Consider the following 8,506-nt stretch of genomic DNA (forward strand, 5'->3'; position numbering starts at 1 on the left):
AGCAAAACCACAAAGTCACCTGTGGTGCCAGAGCCATCTCTGCAGTGACCACAACACAGAGCAGCCCTCATGCAGCTCTTCTTCCTAAGAGAGGAACCTGCCACCCCACCCTTCAAACCTGCCACCTCTCATGGGACTGGCAGTGGGGACAGAAATTGTAGGAGACCCTCTCCTCCGTCCCCACTCCTCTGCCTCAACACGGTCCTTGTGACCACCACTGTCCCCTGTGCACCCTCAGCTCATTTCCCTCTGGAACAGATGGAAATTTCTTCACAATGACATAAACCACTGTTGGGTTTTTCTGCTACTTTTTCCACTGTAGCAGGGATGTCCAAGCTGCTCCTTCCTGGAGATCAGTGAGGACTTTCAGTGCTTTTCCAGCTCGTGCCCTTTCCATAACTGAAGCCATAGAAGCCCTTCTCCACCCTGCCTCACCTTAAGATCACCCCAGGAAGGCCTTTACCCAAAATGCCAGCGCAGCCAGCACAGGAAAACATTGCTTGGCATTCCCTGGGGAGCATCAGGGGCTTTTCAGAACCTGAGTGCCAGGAGCAACAGGTTCTCATGCTGATTTGGGGTGCATCTGAAATCACAAAGTGCCCGGGATGTGTGACTCCGTGTGCCCCAGCAGGACCCTGCCCTGGCCACAGGGGAGCTCTTAAGAACCACTCACCGTTATAGGCACAACCATGCCCTTCTTTGGGTTGAGTGAGTTGTTATCACATCCCTGACAGGTTCCCGGGGTTGAGAATCCCTCCCAACACCGAGATATGTTGGGAACAGGAGCAAACTATAAAGGGATATGAACCAACAGCAAATCTTTGAGATGTGAATTAAGAGATTGTTTAAAACCCAGACCTGGGTTTTGCACACAGATTTCTTCTCTTCTCTAATTGCTTTAAAAACCACGCTCACCCTTGAGCTCCTAATGGGACTAAAATATCTGTGTTCTCTCCAAAGTACGTGACATCTTTTTATCAGGACTTGGTTTGGGGCTGATAATGCTGGGAGTTTGGGATGCAGGGAGTGCTGGGAGACGTGGGGCCTGGATGTGCAACCACCACTGTCAGACAGGCTTCATATATACGTATATATATATATATATATATATGCATACATATATACACATATGCCTAATAATATATTCATGTGTGCACATAATAATTCTGCATTAAAACTCCTCTAAACGAAGAAATCTGAGGAAGCTGCACGGCAGCCTGTAAAACTGAGCCAGTTCAAAGTGATATGTGAGAGATTGCAACACTCCAAACAAAATGCAAGATGTTACTTTAAAAGAACCAGGCTCGGGCTTTTGAATTTATGTAACCTAAACTGATTTTGTCTGTTTAAAATTGTTGTTGCGTGTTGGGAATCTCAAAGAGGTGAGGAGCAAAGCTGCAGACGTTTCCTTTGGAGTCCAAGATTACAAGCCCCTTTGCTTCTCCCTTCAGCTCCAAAGCTGTTAATGGTTTGCTTCATTTTATTAACAGCAGACAAGAAAAAAAAATTCCTCCTTGGAGCCTGTGTGAGGTGACAAGTTGGATAATAACAGCTCCTTTGGAAGTTTTTATAGTGCATTAGGCAAACATAGTGGATGTTTATAGACTTTTAAAAATGCTGATTATATAAAAATGCATTTATAGCCTTCTAAAATACCAAGCTACTGTAATATAAATATTTCCAATAATAAAAACTAAAAATGCGGATTATTGGCTTGATTGGAGCGTTTTTTTTAATTGATTTCTCCTTTTCTTTGGGCCAAAATCTGATCTCAAACCTTAAGACTGGCCAATACGCTGTGAAATGAGTCAGGTCAGTCAGGTTTTCACATCCTGCAGAAGATGCTGCACTGTCCTGGGATGAAGCCAGACTGACTGAACCATGCACCCCATTCCCCTCTCCAGCACCTCAAGCACCTCTGGCTCCAGGGAGCTCCTGGAAGGCTCATTGCACCTCTCAGCAACCTGCTGGCCCAGCCACCTTCCCACCTCACTGGTGCTGAGGAGCCTCTTGGTCACTCAGTGCTTGGTCTTCCTCTGTTCTCCATAGGAACTTGTATGAATAATTAATTTTTTATTGGCACAGAAGCCTGAGTGTGGCTCTGTCCTGTTCCAAGCTGATAAGGTTGCTGGGGATGTGCCTTCTCCCTTTCTTGTCCTTTTTTTTTTCCTACTTCGACATGAAATTCCATCAGTAGGTGGAATTAGCTTTTGCCAATGGCAGTTGTCTCAACACAGATAAATTCTTTCAAAAAATTAAGCTTCTGACAATTTGGCATGTTCTTACCAAAAACTACTCCAAACACTTAGTGAAAAATGAGTTATTCTTTATTTTATAAAAGCTATTTCTTTTTTTTTTTGCTTTGTCTTTTATTAAAAATTTGGAAAGACCAAGTCTGGACTTTGGAGCTGCCTGCAAAGTCCCTGAAGTCAGGATGAGATCAGGCTTTTACATCATACAGTTTAACCCAAAAGAAAAGGGTTTATTTCAATTTAATCTCCCTGGAGCTAATTTTCTTCCTTCTGGTCATTTAAGTTCTGTTTTTTTAAATAAAAATCACTTTTTTTTAGTGTCTTACCTCTCCAGTAACAGAGCCCATTGCAAAATTTCCCATTACTTAAGAAAATCTCAACCCCACTGGTGAGGAAGGATGGAGGGAAGATGCTGCCTACAGCTCTGCCACCAGATGAAAGCAGCAATTCCATCACCATTTTGCAACATAACAGTGTTTAAAAACACATCTCATAACTTCTCCCAGAGGCCAGCTCCAACCTCCTCTGCTGTACACAGACATAACCCATCTGTGTGACACACACAATTCATGCCATGTAATGAAAAAGGTGAGATAGTTTTTTTTTTTTTTTTCCATGCTTTTTTTCCTTTCATTTAGAGTTTCTAACAACAGAAAGAAAAGAAAATTGTTTTCCAAACTAATGACCAAGGGAAGTGGTGTTCATTGACAGCACAGCAGTGACACCTTTCCCCCTCAAAATCCCTACGTGGGAGGCAGTGCTGTGTTGGTCTCGTTTACTGGGGAAACTGAGGCAGGAGAAGGAGTTGCTTTGCCTGGGAGGGAAAGGAGCAGCTGAGGGGTGCTGGGGCTGTTCTCCAGTCCAGAGCCACCTCCAGGGTTTATCAGCCTCTCACTGTTGGCAGATGAAACAGTGACACTACAGATAACTGAGCCAATTACCCACAGCTGACTTGAGTTCATTCACATATTGGGGCCTTTTTTTTTCTTTTTGTTTTTTTTTTTGCTCAGCAAGATGTGAGGGTTGGGTTTTTCCTGGACTTTTCAGAAGCTGTGGAATCCAGCTGTTGGATGCTCTTGCAAGGATGAAATATGGCTGTTTGAGGGGCTGGCTGGGAAGCTTTGGCTCTCTCTGTATGCACATATATGCAAATCCAGCATGTTGTGCCTGCAGTTTGCATGTGTAATTCAATACCCTTGTTTTGGAAGGTATTTCCCTGAAGACACTATCTACCTCACCTCCCAACACAAATGTTTTTTAATTATTTGAGTGGTTTTTTTTTCCCTTCATTGCTGGGGGAAAATGAACGGCAGGCAAAAATACAGAACAAAATATTTTCACAGTGCACTGCTTGCTTTTAAAGTACCCATCCCTCAGATACTTGGCTCTTACTGTAGTTTTAAAAGATTATTCCATCATACTCTGAGGGAAAGAACAAAGGACCACTCATAAATTTAACCCAGATCCCCATATTTTCCAATCTGTCTGATGTCTCTGAAACCTGGGATCTTCTTTTGTGTCAGGGACATTTATGTCTTCTCCAATGTCTTTCCAACAATACGTGTTCCAGCAACAGGGATTGCATTATATACTGTGGTTTTGTTTGTGGCAGAACAAAATTAAATGAGTACATAAATTACTCTGCTCCTGGAATAAAGAAACAAGCTAAAGAGCGCTGTTGCTTTTTTTTTTTTTTTTTTTTTTTTTTTTTTTTTTTTTTTTTTTTTCCAAAGTGGGGTGGGGTTTTATTTTTTTGATAGGATGAGTTAGATTTCCTGAAACCATGTGCAAATTAAAAAGTTCACAGTTCAGGCTTATTGTGAAGACTAAATCTCAGACTCATTTTGAGAGGCGGCATATTTAGGAAGACACATTTGGATTTATATAAGAACTTGTAATTGGCTTCCTGCATCTTCCTTGAGGAAGCATCCCTCCCTCCTCCCAGATTACCTCTGGTGCTGCTTAACAGCAAAAAAAAGGACACTTGTGGCTGGGTACACTCCACAGAAATATCTCCTGATGGTTGTAGAGCTCTGCAACATTCCTCTGAGAAGACCCACTGCCTCAAATAACTCATTCCTGAAATGCAGAGGTGCACCCCCAGGTGCAGCCTGGTGCAGGGCACTATCCTCGGAGAGGTTTTAAAGCAGCAAGAAGAGCATCCTTGCAGGGATGAGGGCTGCAGCAGGGACACACTAGTGGAGAGGTCCAGGTCCCCTTGAGCACCTCCACACCACCCAGTAAAGCACAAACCTGCTCTGGGTTCTCTTACCACGCTCCTCCTCCACTGCAAATCTCAGACCAGGGGTGCCTGGGGTCACTGCTGGTGGCTGGGCCATGCAGACTGGTTTGGGAGCAGAGGAACTGGGGGAGGATGGGGAGAAAGCAGAAAAGCAGGCTGCTGGAAGGGCTCGGCGCTTTGTTGCTCAAACACATCTTTCCTGTGCGCACAGGCTAAGGTAACAAGATGCATGATTTATTTAGCACAGGGAAAGCAGCTGTTCAGAGGCAGTGCAGGAGTTTTTAGGCAATCATGTTCGGTTCCTGAGGAGTCCCATTTACAAATGCTCACTGCTTCATTTTACCCCCTCCCTGCCTCTGGCTCCCCTGCCGTTATCTCACCGTCGGGCTGTGCTGCGGCTGCCTCAGGCTCTCACTCAACCCTTACGTCTGCCTTCACTTCAATTTCCTCAACTTCTTGAAACTGCCTGGCTCTGAGGGTCACCTCACCACCGTTATCTAATCTAGGAGACTATTTCTGAGTTTCTCACAGTGTCTGAGCCAAGGAACTCCAGTGGTGCTGTGGCATTAAAACCAAGCCACTCACCACAGCCAGGGGCATTGGGAGGCTTTGCTGCTTGCCCAGGAGCAGGTAAGACATCTTTGAGGGACCTGTGCCAGCAGCTTTGTGCCCAGTGCTCAGCTCAAACCCCCTGCAAGCTCACCTTTCCTACAGGGCCTGTGCTCCCACCCAAAATGCATTATACAGGAATTTTATGTGTGGCTATGACTGGGGCTCAACCTCATCCATACAAATAATATCTTCCCCACTTTTGTCCCATTCTAGGGCTGGGAATGAAACCACAGAACTTGTAGACACAGTGTTGGTGGTGCAGGGCTCACCAGCTCACAGGGCTCGAGGTTTGGGAGCCACCTGGGAAGCACAGCACATACCCTCAGCCCTGCCGCAGAATTTCCAAGCGATCTGGAATTAACTGTTCTCCTGCAAGTAACTCACTAATAGACGTGATTAGCAATTAAGAAAAACATTATTATCTGTCACATGGGAATGAGGAAATATTCACTGCAAACCTGTGTGTGACAGCAGTAGGAAAAGGGTCCAGGAAGGCTGAGAAAATATCAGTGAGACAGTGTCATGGCAAAGGTTATCATGGGCAATGACACAGTGATGGGAGAAGAAGCCAACAAGTTGGTCCTTGAAGGATGGGAATGAACAGCAGTGCCACAGCAGAGTGTGCACCATGTTGCACGGAAAGGAGAAAGTATTTTATCACTAAATATGGGGGAAAGTTCTTCTGAAAGATCCAAGAAACCTAAGTAAACCAGGTTTAGTTAGGACCCAGCCCTTGTGAGCCATGAACTTACAGTGGCACTGATGAGATTCTGTCCATTCCTATTGGTCATGCTTCTGTATTTATTTAACATTAACCAATTTATTCAAGTGTAAGCTAAGAACTGGTGGATTATAATAAATATTTATTGAATTTTAACAAATCTGTAGGACCTGTATGTATATTAATCCTCATTAAAAGTGCTGCCACTTGCCACTTAACCTACAGAAGCTGTCTTCCAAATTTATTATATTAAATACATATTTGAGATGACTAATTTACAGCATTAGCAGAATACATTTATGTCACTTTCCATATTTCCTGTTTTTGCCAGCTCCTTCTTCCTGAGAATCTCTCAGGAACCAGCCAACAGGCCCTAAAACTAGAAGAAAGATGAATATTTTGAGAAGTTTACTGACCACTTTGTAAAACAGGAGTCCTGAGAGAAACAAACCCCAGACCTGTGAAGGACAATGCTAAAGCCAAAGGTCTCCTTGGAGGTTGAAGCAGAGAGCAGATGCCCCAACCTTCTCCTTCTGGGGGCATCAGGAGTCTGAGCCTTTTCCTCAGCCACGTTTTGCTGCATAGATAGAAGTCAAAAGTCCTTTTGTCTGTTATTCTTCCCACGAATGTGATTAAATTCAGCTTTCATGTTCAGAATTTAGTGAAATGTCCAGATTGTGAATGCCCAATCCACCTTCCTTTAGGAATCCATGCCAAGAAGCCTGAGGGTCATCATCCAAAACTCACTGCAGTCAATAAATGGCTCATTTTGATGCCAGTGGCACAGACCCAGATTTTCTAAGTCCAGCCTCTGAAAGCATCTGCAGATTTTGCACATATCTGACTTGGGGCTACAACTTTCCAAGCAAGTCCTGGATCTCTCCTTGATTTTTGTCCTGGAATTGAGTGTGTCCCACAGTGAGTGTGCAGTGAGGTGTGTGCCCATTCCATGGCAGGGGTGAGGTGTGTTGTTCTGCAGTAATGGGATGGTAACTCCATTAGAAATAATGGTAATTATATTGTGACTCACCTTAACGCTACCAGATTATATCCTAATGACTGTTCAGTTAATTCATTTTTATTGTCTGTGCCTTGGAATGGAGGTTTTGGAGTGTGCTGCTAATGCATTGGAAATTAAGAGTGTACGTGGGCCGGTGGGGCGATCTGCACCCAGCTGCACTTTTGTGCTCCTAAAGCAAAGAGGCTGTGAAATCAAAAGGGATTTAGTGGAGGAATAGGAAGTGCAGCCCTGCCACGAGTCCATCAGGAATGTCACCCTTGTTGGGAGGCAGTGGGAAGTGCAAACAAGTTCCTGCGGCACAGAGCTCCCCGGGAAACTCAAGTAGGTGTCACTGGATGCAGGAAAAGTGGAGCAGCAGCTGAATCATTGCCTGTTTTGTAGGGGAGATGTTCTGGGACACACACACTGGAAGCTGCACCGAGACAAACTGCCTGGGTCTGCCCAAGCTGCAGCCCCAGCCTAATATTTTCTTCGTTAACCTTTGTGCTAATGAGAGATAAGGACCAGACTCTTGGCTGAGGCTGGAGCTGGAGCTTTCCCTCCTGCTACTTTGTTTACAAGGAAAGGGCTCCTTTTGTCTGGTGTCTTTGTGGCTCATTATGGCCGTAATTTATTTGGGGACACTGTTTCTGTAATGTGCAAATTGCCTTCCTCCGGGGAGCGCCCGGCTTCAGAGCGGAGTCACCACCTCTCGGGTTCGCAGCTCTCCAGCCACCCAGACGGATCACCGCAGGTATTTTTAGAAGGTCATTCCAAAGCAGCAATTTCATCTAGTGATTTTATCTCCTGCCTTTTAGCAAATATTGTCTTGTAAGGGTTTTTTTTTTTGGTGTCTTTTTTTTTTTTTCCTCCCTGCTGTTTTAGATGGTGACAGGTTTTAATGTCAACTTCAAATTACCCCATATTTCTCAGCCCAGTTCCTGCACCAGGACCTCTGCTGACACACAGAGTCACACTAGTTGTCATTCTCAGCAGAGGGACCAAGACCGTGTGAGCCTGGATGAATAAATTTCTTCCCTCCCTTTTAGAGGTGGTCCCTCGAGACCATTTTTTCAGGCAGAGGGATTTTCCACTCTGCAGGACAAACAGTGCCATTCACAGAAAAAATATGTTAATGGAAGCAAGCTTCATGCCAGAATCTCTCTGCATGTGCACCAGGCTCAGCAGCGATGACAGTGCAGCTCCTGCAACAGGCTGCTCCAGCTAGCCAGGCTTGGGAGCTGCTAAAGGAGAAATGCCTGCATTGCTGTGCACCCTAACAAAATAAATCAACATTTTTCTTTCTATTTCGATCGAGACTTTCCCCACTCCCCCCTATGTTTCTTTGATTGCGAGCATCAAATTTAAAAGAGCAAGTTTACTCAAAAAGAACTGCCGACAAAATAATCTTGATTTTAAAGAACTACCACATTTGATAAGAGCTATTTTAAGGTAGGTCAAAGCCATGGTCCAAAAACCCTTGGCAACGTCCCTTGGATATATTTCTGTAGCCAGCAAAGGGTTTGATGTAAACAGACATACATCTTATAAAAAGCAACCTGGATTACGACAGCTGATAATCTCTTTTTGGTGAAGGACTTGTTTCATGTTGCCTTTAGCTGGAGATTGAGGTCTCCAGCAGGAGATGGAGGCAGCAGCAGGTGGCCAAGGCCAGCAGC

This window comes from Sylvia atricapilla, chromosome 16 (assembly GCF_009819655.1).
Source record: "Sylvia atricapilla isolate bSylAtr1 chromosome 16, bSylAtr1.pri, whole genome shotgun sequence".
In the NCBI taxonomy this organism is placed as follows: domain Eukaryota; kingdom Metazoa; phylum Chordata; class Aves; order Passeriformes; family Sylviidae; genus Sylvia; species Sylvia atricapilla.